Source organism: Malaclemys terrapin, chromosome 24 (assembly GCF_027887155.1).
Source record: "Malaclemys terrapin pileata isolate rMalTer1 chromosome 24, rMalTer1.hap1, whole genome shotgun sequence".
Taxonomy (NCBI): domain Eukaryota; kingdom Metazoa; phylum Chordata; order Testudines; family Emydidae; genus Malaclemys; species Malaclemys terrapin.
Window position 1 is genome coordinate 17694219 of NC_071528.1, and position 12925 is coordinate 17707143.

Below are 12925 nucleotides of genomic sequence, written 5' to 3' on the forward strand. Positions count from 1 at the left end.
TATAAATATGCGTTTAACACCATTATAAATGCTGGAGGAAAAGCGGGGTTTGGGGTGGCAGCTGACAGCTCGCGACCCCCCCATGTAATAACCTCATGGCCCCCTGAGAGGTCACGACCTCCTGAGAAGTCCTGACCCCCAGTTTGAGAACCCCTGGCTTATACTGAACAGCATCTAAGGTAGAGAGAGAGAGATTTACTTACACAGGCATGTTTAAGAAAAACAGGGTTTTGCTTCCTGAAAATACTCCATCTGTGAAATTTGGCCACCGTAACTCACTGCAAATAACTAGAGCCCTGCAAATCTGCAGATATCCATTTTATATCTGCATACCATATTTGTGGATCACAGATGGATGCAAATCCAAATTTTATATCTAGAGCCCTGCAAATCTGTGAATCGCTGCTTTATATCCATGGACCATATTTGCTGATCTCAGCGTGGATGCAGATAACCACAAATCTCAGATGTCTCTGACTTTTAGATGCTTGATACAATGCACTAAGACAATTTGTTTGGATTTAATTTAGCTTGTAACATTTAAGGTGGAATCAGTCACCTTACACAGCTCACAGGATCTAGCAGTAGGACCCTGGATATGCCCCCACCAAATCAGTACCACAACTTTTTATGGCAGTGCTGGCTAGGCAGACACCTTGCCCTTCCATCAGCATGGGATCTTGCACCTGCATTATGCTGGGTTAATATGGCATAATCTATGGGTAAAGCAAACCTGCAAAATTATGTGAATATCACCTCCCATGGTGTTTTTGCAGGGGGAGGACATGCTTAAAATCAAAACAAGACCCTCACCTGCCTGGTGGTAATCCTGCTATCCAGCTCTGCCGAACACAGCATCAGCAGTTCAAAACATATATTGTACATTTATGAAATAAAGTGACAGCCATTTATGAATAAACTGTAATAAAGATTATGGAAATTAAAAAAATCTAATGTTGATTGGTCTCATGGGACGCAGTCCTGAGAAGCCATTCACACCAACACAATCCTTACTTACATGAAAATTCAGGATCAGCTGCTACGATGTTAGATATGGTATAAAAATAGTCAGGTGATTAGGCCTGTGGCCGCTATTTGCCTAAGGGTTTGTAGGACTATCTATCATTTTATAGGAAAGTTTAAAAATAGCTTTCCAGCTATTACAATTTTTTCTATTATGCTCTTCAGGATCTATTTTTTACCCAGGCATGACTTTAACACTCCAGTGCTCTCAGCTAGTTACTTCAGAGGAGAAAGCATTTCACACTGAAAGAGAATCCATAGTCAGCATTTTGGGCCTGATCTTGCCTTCCATGTGACTTGACTTCATTATGCGATTAGAGTGCAAAATTGAAGATGTGTCACGTGCTGTATGAATGGACAAAACTGACTGATTAGTTAGGGTTTAGCCATTTAAGTGCTAGTATGAATTATTTTTCTTATTTACTAGCTTAAGTTGCTATTGATCCAATCAGCAAAGGAAGCCGTGGAAAATACACTTTAGTAAATGGGAAAAGTGAGGCTTGTAATATCAAGCAACAGTTTGGCTCTGTGCAGAACATTAACTTTAATTTTGTTCACTCTTCATCTCAACTCTTTGCTGCCCCAGTTAAACACCATTTGCTTTGCTTTAAAGTGAGTTGTATTTGCACTGAACTTTTTAATTCACTAATTGCATGGCACAGAGACTGCTCCTTTGAATGTACAGATCACAGTAGTAACTCTCTTATTAGTTCAGTATCTGAGGCTATCACACATATAAAGTTCTATAATCTAGAAGGTTACTGAAGTTTTTGTATATGGAGCTTAATCCTGTACCTTTGATGTCAATAGGCATTTTGATAAGGAACAAATAAGGACTTCTATATTTGAATTAATGATTGCAGTTAGTTATTTGCTAAATGTCTCTTTAAAAGCTTCCTCTCAGTGTTAAGTATATCTAATCATACATGCATATCCACAAAAATGTCGTAAATATGTATGACTTGTGATGAAATATCAGCCTAAACAATGCATGAGAAAATAATCCACGCTACAACTACAGCAGCTAATAAAATAGCAAAGCACCACTGAATTTCCCACATTAACCTGTTCCCAATGTTCAAAAGACACTATGTGCTGTGTGCTTTATATATCAGCTCCCAAAATATCTGACTCCTGATAGGATGAGAAAAATACTGTCATGTTCTTGCACCAAGCCAATTACAAAGCTGTAGTTCCTGTGCTGTTAAAGATGTTTCCTGTTGATAGCGCAAAGGGACAACATAGCATTTAGTTGCTAATGTTATCTGGGACCTTTGTGACCTCTCAGAAACCTTAACAATTGTAAAGTTCACAACATTTAGAAGCACTTCTGTCTTGGTGCTTTTGCTTTAATAACTAAACACTTAGAAAATAAACACTCGTTCTGCAGATAGTCACTTGCTATTGGTCAGAAATGAATCAGAAAGGGCCAGAATGTACAGGAACTCTGCTCAAATAATGAAAGGACCATCAAAGCAGCTTTCAAATCAGGCATAAACTTCACTGGCAAATCCCAGTACTACTTAAATTGAATAATGAAGAGAGATGAGGCACTGTGTAAAATAAAATGAATGCTCCATTGTGCTTGTATTTTGAGAAAAGTTAAGCAGAAGCAGCTGATTTATCTTTACACCATTAATTATTTTCTATACCTGTCATATCCCCTCTGATCATCTCTCTAAAGAGTATAGTCCTAATCTTTCCAACTCTCCTGTTATGAATTTCCAATTTTGTTGTGTCACTTTGGCCAGCCTCCATTTCTGCTGGATCTTTGTGGCGATGGAAGATCAGTCCTGAACACAAAACTCCAATATTTTAGGCAATTGCTGCTGACACAGTACCTGATTTTCTCTAGTGTGGCTTGATTATTTTTTATTATAGTTCAGTTGGAAGGTATGGGAACATCTGGGAGAGCTTGAGGTGGTTTAAGAGAGTCGAGGGTAGAATGACAATGAAGCCAATACCTAAAGGACTGAGAGGAGAATCGGGGCTTTTACATTTTGCTTTATGAAAAACATTTCTAAATATTAAAGTTAAATATTTCCTTTTGGAGTTTGCTCTATGATGACAGTGGGTCCCCTAAGCCCCTCTCAAACCCCATCCTTAGTTTCTCCCTTTGCTTCCCCATCCTGTGTTCGGATGACTACAAAGTGTTACCAGGGGTTCTTTCAACCCAAAACTCTTGTTAACTTTTACTCTATGCAAGGAAAAACAACTGAGGAGAGTTGGCAGTTTTTCAAAGGGACACTATTAAGGGCCCAAAAGCAAGCTATTCCGCTGGTTAGGAAAGATAGAAAATGTGGCAAAAGACCAGCTTGGCTTAACCACGAGATCTTGCACGATCTAAAAAATAAAAAGGAGTCATATAAAAAATGGAAACTAGGACAGATTACAAAGGATGAATATAGGCAAACAACACAGGAATGCAGGGGCAAGATTAGAAAGGCAAAGGCACAAAATGAGCTCAAACTAGCTACGGGAATAAAAGGAAACAAGAAGACTTTTTATCAATACATTAGAAGCAAGAGGAAGACCAAAGACAGGGTAGGCACACTGCTTAGTGAAGAGGGAGAAACAGTAACAGGAAACTTGGAAATGGCAGAGATGCTTAATGACTTCTTTGTTTCGGTCTTCACCGAGAAGTCTGAAGGAATGCCTAACATAGTGAATGCTAATGGGAAGGGGGTAGGTTTAGCGGATAAAATAAAAAAAGAACAAGTTAAACATCACTTAGAAAAGTTAGATGCCTGCAAGTCACCCGGGCCTGATGAAATGCATCCTAGAATACTCAAGGAGCTAATAGAGGAGGTATCTGAGCCTCTAGCTATTATCTTTGGAAAGTCATGGGAGACGGGAGAGATTCCAGAAGACTGGAAAAGGGCAAATATAGTGCCCATCTATAAAAAGGGAAATAAAAACAACCCAGGTAACTACAGACCAGTTAGTTTAACTTCTGTGCCAGGGAAGATAATGGAGCAAGTAATTAAGGAAATCGTCTGCCAACACTTGGAAGGTGGTAAGGTGATAGGGAATAGCCAGCATGGATTTGTGAAGAACAAATCATGTCAAACCAATCTGATAGCTTTCTTTGATAGGATAACGAGCCTTGTGGATAAGGGTGAAGCGGTGGATGTGGTATACCTAGACTTTAGTAAGGCATTTGATACGGTCTCGCATGATATTCTTATCGATAAACTAGGCAAATACAAATTAGATGGGGCTACTATAAGGTGGGTGCATAACTGGCTGGATAATCGTACTCAGAGAGTTGCTATTAATGGTTCCCAATCCTGCTGGAAAGGCATAACGAGTGGGGTACCGCAGGGGTCTGTTTTGGGACCGGCTCTGTTCAATATCTTCATCAACGACTTAGATATTGGCATAGAAAGTACGCTTATTAAGTTTGCGGATGATACCAAACTGGGAGGGATTGCAACTACTTTGGAGGACAGGGTCATAATTCAAAATGATCTGGACAAATTGGAGAAATGGTCTGAGTTAAACAGGATGAAGTTTAACAAAGACAAATGCAAAGTGCTCCACTTAGGAAGGAAAAATCAATTTCACACATACAGAATGGGAAAAGACTGTCTAGGAAGGAGTACGGCAGAAAGGGATCTAGGGGTTATAGTGGACCACAAGCTAAATATGAGTCAACAGTGTGATGCTGTTGCAAAAAAAGCAAACATGATTCTGGGATGCATTAACAGGTGTGTTGTGAGCAAGACACGAGAAGTCATTCTTCCGCTCTACTCTGCTCTGGTTAGGCCTCAGCTGGAGTATTGTGTCCAGTTCTGGGCGCCGCATTTTAAAAAAGATGTGGAGAAACTGGAAAGGGTCCAAAGAAGAGCAACAAGAATGATTAAAGGTCTTGAGAACATGACCTATGAAGGAAGGCTGAAAGAATTGGGTTTGTTTAGTTTGGAAAAGAGAAGACTGAGAGGGGACATGATAGCAGTTTTCAGGTATATAAAAGGGTGTCATAAGGAGGAGGGAGAGAACTTGTTCACCTTAGCCTCTAAGGATAGAACCAGAAACAATGGGTTTAAACTGCAGCAAGGGAGGTCTAGATTGGACATTAGGAAAAAGTTCCTAACTGTCAGGGTGGTTAAACACTGGAACAAATTGCCTAGGGAGGTTGTGGAATCTCCGTCTCTGGAGATATTTAAGAGTAGGTTAGATAAATGTCTATTAGGGATGGTCTAGGCAGTATTTGGTCCTGCCATGCGGGCAGGGGACTGGACTCGATGACCTCTCGAGGTCCCTTCCAGTCCTAGAATCTATGAATCTATGAAAGGTGGTGTCAGGAAATAAATCAGGGGAGACATGGCAGGCTGGCTGGCCGACCAATAGATGGCTGGCACAAACAGGACAACACAAGAGTGCTTTAACTTAAAGCCAGGCGGTGAAAGTAACTTAAAGGACTTACAGGTACGCTGGAGTCCTGAGCAGGGGGCGGGGCCTCAACCGGAAGAGGCATGGCTTTAACCCAGAAAATGCGAGGCCTTTAAATCACGGATGGAGCCCTAGGGGCTCCCGGCTGCCACCGCTACCCTGGGCTCAGGTGGAGATTTAAAGGGCCCGGGGCTCCCTGCAGTGGCCGGAGCCCCCGGGTAATGGGGGCAGCCCAGGGCTCTGGCAGTGATTTCAAGGGCCAAGGGCTCCTGGCTGCAGCGGTGCCTCGGGCCCTTTAAATCGCTGCCTGAGCCCCACTGCGGGAGCCCTGGGGTAGCGGCAGCGGGGCTCCAGCGGTGATTTAAAGGGCCAGGGGCTCCCGGGCACCACAGCAGCACCCCAGACCCCTTAAATCTCCGCTACAGCCTCAGGGTAGTGGCGGCAGCTGGGAGCCCCTGGGGCTCTGTCGGCGATTTAAAGGGCCCGGGGCTCCGCTGCGGTAGTGGTGTCTGGGAGCCCCGGGCCCTTTAAATAGCCGCTGGAGCCCTGGGCCACTGCCGTTACCCTGGGGGCTCCAGCAGCAGGGCTCCGGCAGCGATGTAAAGGGCCCAGGGCTCCCCGCAGCGGCCGGAGCCCCAGGCCCTTTAAATCACCACCTGAGCCACCTCTGCCACCCAGGGGCTCTGGTGGCAATTTAAAGGGCCCGGGAAAGCTCTTGCCGGTACGCCGGACCAGACTGGCTTATTTTTACCTCTGCTTAAAGTTAAATTTTACTTAGTCTCAAGCACTTACACACGTCCACAACAGGTTAGTAAAACATCCCCAACCCTCGATAATTACCGAAGCTGAATATGGCGCTCGAGTGGCACAACCACAGCCCATCTGCTGGTGGGGAACACAAGATGCATCCAGAGGGAGAGTCCAGTCCTGAAGAGTCCCCCTACCTCAAACTTTTTCCTCTTATTTATACATTAGTAATAGAATGACATGTTCCTTAAAGAAAACTTGTTAAGCAAGCAGTTGGTTTCAGGCACTTTACTGGTTTGCCAAAATCTCCCCGTACAAAAGGAGTGGATGCAGACCAGGTCATTGTTGATCCTTAGTCACTTGTGGGGGCTGATGGGAACAGAAAGAGCTCCTTGGGATTGTTCCTTTTTGACAATCCTTTTTCATTATAAATTAGATGAGGAAGGCATGGGGGCTGGGGGTAGTGTAGGCATACCCTATATTACAAATGGAAAACTTCAGGGACACCAACTAAAGATACAGAGCTTGCAACCAGTTCCATGTGGGCACACCCTCACACTCAGGCAGAGCCCCAGTGACTGCATTAGATTAATTAACGTGTGGAAGTATGTAACTACTTACATCTAACGTGTGTGCAGTCCCCTAGTGGGCAATGTAGTTATGTATCATTTTACATTGACAAATTTATTCCTTTGCTCTTGCTGCCCTCTAGTACTTGTCTTGATGTACTACCACTGCCTGATACAAGAAAAGCAGGACTGTCAATGGTAAGGGGAATCGGTGAACGGTAAAGGTATAGAAAGTATAGTCATGCCAGAGTGGAGAGTAAGATACAAAATTTAGAAATCATGTTCAAAGACTGTTAATAGGTAAGAAATTTACTTTTGTTGAAGATTCTATTTAATGAACTCTACAAGACAATATTGAAACAGCCACAAGCTTCCAAATCAGAAAACATACATACATTTAAAGGAAGAATGTGTCACTGATCCTCTTCCATTAACTTTAAACAGCCCAAACACAAGTCTGAGAAGCTGGGAACCTTAAGCAGAAAGGTTACAGAATTGTTGAGGGAGATAGCAAACCTTTTCCCTCAGAACATTTAGGAGACTTAAGCAGGCAGTAGGGTAATTTGAAGTTAATATACCAGTGCAATTTTGAGGTGTCTGGTAGATATGTTGTCCTATTACTGTACATACACTACCTCCTGCACCAACTCTGATAGGACACATTAACTGTCTCAGAGCTACCCTGGTTTTCCAGTAAAGGGGAAGGAGCTTCCTCCCCCCCCCGCCCTCCCCGCCATCAAACTGCTTCTTTCTGAAAATGGGACGTTTTATCTTAAAGCATTTGAGACTGTTGTGCCTGGAATAGTTTTATATTGACTAGTGAGTTAAGCACAGAATTCTACTTGTCATAATTCTAGAGTCTTACGAAGTTTCCATACTTTTTATAGAAATGTTTGAAAACCCAAACTAAGGTACAAGAAAAAGTGCATGTGTAGGTCTAGCCCTGAACACTGCCAGCTTGATAGCAACATGAGGCCTCTCTGTCAAATAGGCTGTTTAGCACTGTTTACTACTGACTTGAAGACAACCCTACAGTTCTTTCATAACTCACCCCAAACTTCAGGATTTTGGACTCTAAACTAAGACTCTAGAAACCAGGGTGAAGAATAAGATCAGCCATAGTATGTAATAATTTCTGTAAAATGGAAGTCTCAGGATTACTCAGACAGATGAAAAAGCCAAATAGATTCACAACATGGATTATGAGATGTGGCTCCAGCAGTTTAAAAAAAGTGCAGAACTACCTTTTAAAAATAATTTTAGTAAGTATTTCAAATCTTAAATCCTGATCTGTGGAATAGAAGGAGATATCTACTGTAATACCATGCCATATTTGCATCCATGTTAAATGTTAAAGCTTGTAAACTGGCAAGAAGCAGGGCACATTAAAGAAAGGCCTATGATTATTCTATCTGGTGTAAAGCAATGACCTACTAAGTGCCCCAGGCTAGAGCTGAATTGTACACCAGAAAATAAGTAGAGTTAAATCATTGAATAAAACTAACTGCACACTGGTGTGAGTGGTGAACAATCAGGAAGCCAGAAACTAACACATTACTCTCCTATAAATTCTACAGAACTCTCCAACTCTAAACAGCCATCAAGCTGACCAGAAAGTCATCTGGCTTTAATCACCTCAACTACACACAGATCTACTCTTTTAAGCCCCAAAATGGCATTCACCATAGGTGGTCCAGCCCACCATGCTTGCTAGAGCAACATTTATGATTTTTTAAAATTAAATAATTCAGGCCAATTAGAACAGATGATATGTGGACATGTGAGCATCTCATGTATGGTTCTGTACATGTGCCATTCACAGGTAGAACTGGCCACATGCAAGCTACCAGTAATTCTATCCCACTCAAGGACAGTGGATTAATGGACAGACACCAGATAAAACAAACTGTAGCCACAGGCTGTAGGACTACTTTATTATGCCATTAGTAGGACCCTGCAGCCAAAGAATAAGCATCTTGAAAAGCAGAAAGACCCAGTTGCTAATCAAATAGGGTAGTAGCCAGATCACAGTAGCCATTACAAACATTGGAAATGAATGTTTCACCATGCTCACTGTCCATGAAGTGGAGGCATCTGTGATGGGGTGGACTCCCCACACTAGCCTTGCAAGAGCTGAATTAGGGCAGGTGGGCCCAATCAGCTAATTAGGCTCCATTCAGGGGAAATTTAGGTTGGAGGCAGCTAATTAAGGACAGGCTCACCTGTGCAGGAACAGGCAGGGCCTGTATAAAGCCAGGTAGCTGGCAGCAGAGGTGGGCTGCTACTGGAAAAGGCTACAGTCACTTCCTCAGTGTAGGGAGTTGGAGGCAGGCAAATGCAAAGGGGGGAAGCTGGATATGCAGGAAGAAGCCCAGGGAAACAACAGCAAGAGGTAGACACCTGCCTATGGATTATGGTTGCGTGTTATAGGATCTCTGGAATGGAACCCGGTGTAGAGGGTGGGGCTGGGTTCTTTTACCAGCCATGGGGGAGTGGTAAGGGCATTGGAGGTGCTAGCCAGCCACCAGGTCTGGAAAGATTGTGAAATCCCTGGAAAGGGAGGACTTTAGTGACCTGGATGGAGGGCCAAGCCACAGAGAAAGCTGCAGATGCAGGAGTGAGTAGTGCAGCAGTGCGAAACAAGATGAGAGCATATAACACTTGTTGATAGGAATACTGTAGGTGGGTGGGAGGTGAGACGTCTCAGACGTGGGCTGGAGGAAAGAAAATATGGATGGCGAAAGTCTTCCCCCCCCCCTCCTCCTCTTCCCCCCCCCCCCCAATGCAGACAAACTGACAGAAATAAGGAGAGTTCCTTCAGGAAACATCCATCAACAAGAGGAAAAGACTTTAAACACCAAAGATTTAGTTGTGTGAGGTGCCAAGAGAACTAAATCCATGCTAGCTGTGAAGGTATTATTGTGATGAAGTGGGAGATTTTCTTGTTTGTTTTCTTGTTTTTCAGTGGGGTTTCAATGGTTTGCATGTGGAGGGGGTGGGACTCAGTTTCCCTGGGTGTTACTGGTTTAATGAGGAGAGGGGAGAGGGAGTTTGTTGTTACAGAGGACCGGAGAGGGAACTTGGGACCCCAGCCAATGGCCTGGAGAATGGATACTCCAGCAACCGGACCCGGAGACCCAGCTCAGGAATTGTATCTGGTTCTGGCCAGTGGGAGGACAATGGGCTGCAGAGTGAGGTGCCAGTGACCTAACCAGCCGGTTCCAGCCACAGGACAGAAGCAAGGAGAGGAGGCCCCAGTTTACAACCCTGTTTCCCTGGAGAGAAGACAATGGACTAGGGTGACCAGACGTCCTGATTTTATCGGGACAGTCCCGATTTTAGGGGACTTGTCCTGCGTCCTGACCTTACATCGGTCGGGACGCACTTTGTCCCGATATCGGGGGGACCGCAGCAAGCCAGCACTGCTCACCTCTTCTTCTGAGCCCTGGCGCAGTGCAGCTAAGTTCCTACCAGCCGGCAGGTGCCTGCAGAGTGCTGCAGCCCCACTCCCCAGGCACGCACAGAGGCAGGGGCAGGGCTTGTAGGCACCAGCAGCGAGCCCCCCTGCCCCCTTCAACCCGACCCGTGTGCGAGCTACGCGGACAGGAGCAAGAGGGACGCTCCCTCCTCCTCCCCCCCGCTGCCAGCCCTGCGAACATGGCTGCAGCATGGCCGTGCTTCTCCCTCCTGCTCCTCGCCCTAGTTGCCCTGCTCCTGCCCGCACAGTGGCCCCTCTGCTTGGCCGCCAAGCACCCGGACCGGTGTTTCGCCGAGTGCAAGCGCTGCACCGACCCAGAGTGCAGCAGTAAGTGGGTGAGGGGCGCTGGGGTCCCCGGACGGGACCTGCCTACTGGATCCTGAGGCTAGCACTGCGGGGCGGGGTGGGGGGACTGTGCCAGGCAGGCTCTGGGAGGGAGGATGGGGGGGTGGTCCGATGCCACTCTGGGTAGCCTGTGCGGGATGGGGTGATGATGCTGCAGGGAGGGGAGACCCATGGGGAGGCTGGAGTGGAGGCAGTGCTCTGAGGGCCGGCCCTCGGACAGGGCCATAGGGCCGCAGTTGTGGGAACCGCGATCCGGCCGTGAACCAGACACTTCTCCATCCCTTTAAAGGGCCAGTAGCCCAGCGTCCCGTTGGGTGGGTGGCCTGAGCGCACCCTCTGGCCCTGGGGGGGTCCAGGTGTGCACAGGGGAGGGGCTTGTTGTTTTTTTGCTCCCCCTGCATCCTGATTTTTCACTTCTGTCATCTGGTCACCCTACAATGGACAGAGGTGGGGCTTGGTGCTGGGGATCTCAGATGCCCAGCTGGGAAGCAGGGGGGCTCTGGGCTGGAGAGGGGGAGCAGGCAGAGCCCACCTGGATGCAGAGAGACTGGGATGTGCTGGGCTGAGGGAGGCTAGGCCTGAGGCCCTGAGAGTTTCCTGTGCTGTGTTCAAGTCTCACTAAATCCTATTTTATGCTGGCTGAGAGGCACTCTGGTCTAGAGAACAGGGTTGCATCAACCCCTTTGGGGGTGGAGGCCCCAGGGGTCCATAGCAAGTGGACTCCCTGAGAGAGCCCACAGCAGAGAGATGTGCTAAGGCTCAGAGAGGTGTGGCTCCAGGAGGTGGAGGGGCCTGACCCTGAGAGTGGACCCCCGAGAAGGGCTGCCTCACTGAAAGGGGCACCCCCCATGGACCGCACGGGGCCAAGAGTGGGCACGATCTGTAAGTCTGTGACAGTTACATGCTTCTGACTGAGGAAGGGGCACGTGCTCTTACTGACAGTTGGGCATTCAGCAAGAAGGGAAGACTACTAGGTGATGAAAGCAATCCGCAGATAGGTATTCTAGACCATAACCAAATGGAGAAGTTTCTGTTGAGGCAGCTACAAGGATACCCTGTCCCTGGCTACCAGCCATTGGGAGACTGAGGGTACCAGAAGAAGGATGTTGAAATACTTGTATAGCTTGATCCCTGAAGAAAGACCAAATGGTCAGCTATTAAATTGGAAATGTCTATCCTCTAATGAGAAATGCAGAGAGCACTAAAAACAGGAGAAATATGAACATGCAAATATGTGTCCTAATGTTTACTGAGCAGAGAGTCACCCAAGAGGGACAGGAAATCTGGCCTGATTATTTCCACCTGGAACCTCCACTGTGTATATGCATGTTTGGAATTCTCACACATGAAGAGTAATCAATGGTAGGATGCACCTATATGTTCCTTTAAAAGGACAAATTGCTCTCTTTCAAAGCAAGTTCTAGAGTCCCACCACCTTTCAGTACCTCAGCTTCCTGTTCTTTTAAATGGGAACAAGACTTCCATACTTCATAGCTGAGCTGAAAAGGCCAGGTCATTATTAATAAAGTTCTGAGAGCTACAAATCATTATGAAAGGACACTGTTGTATGGACCTCAAGCAAACAGGCACCCCTGCGAGCAGCTACTTGTCTAATACAGTTGCTCACTCACTATTTTCAGAAGTTCTATAATTTTTAGGTTACTTCTGACATGAAGCTCCTGTCAAGTCAGGATTTCCTGTTACAGTAGAACCTCTTATGAACACCTTGGGAATGGAGGTTATTTGTAACTCCGTAATGTTTTGGTCAGAACATGATGATTTTTTCCCAAAGTTTACAACTGAACATTGACTTAATACAGCTTTGAAACTTTACTATGCAGATGAAAAATGCTGCTTTTAATGATCTTAAATGAAACTAGCACAGAGTCTCTTTATCTTGTAAAAAAAATTTAAACTTTCCCTAGCAGTTTACTTTTAACACAGTACTGTACTATATTTGTTTTTTTTTTTTTTTTATTTGGGGGGGGGGGGGGGGGGGGGGAAGAGGTCTCTGCTGCTGCCTGTGTACTTCCAGTTCCAAATGAGGCCTGCAATTGACCAGTCAGTCTGAGGTTGTACTGTATTTCAGTTCTGGCTTCAGCCACTAGATGCTGCTGTTGGGAATCTGAGCTGCTGGCCTTGGGGGAAGGAACAGCTGCTGGGGACACAGAGCCAGCTTAGGACAGAAGGTGAGGTAATTCTTACCTGCTCTTCTCTCCCTCTGCTTTGTGCTGTACTGGGGAAAGTTAGCAGTGAAAGGGTGGAGAAGAAGGTGGGAACCAAGCAGGTGTTAGTGGTGGGCCCCTTTCTGAACTGCAGGAAACTGGCTCCAGCCCAGCTGTATTTTTTTCTTCCACCTCCATTACTG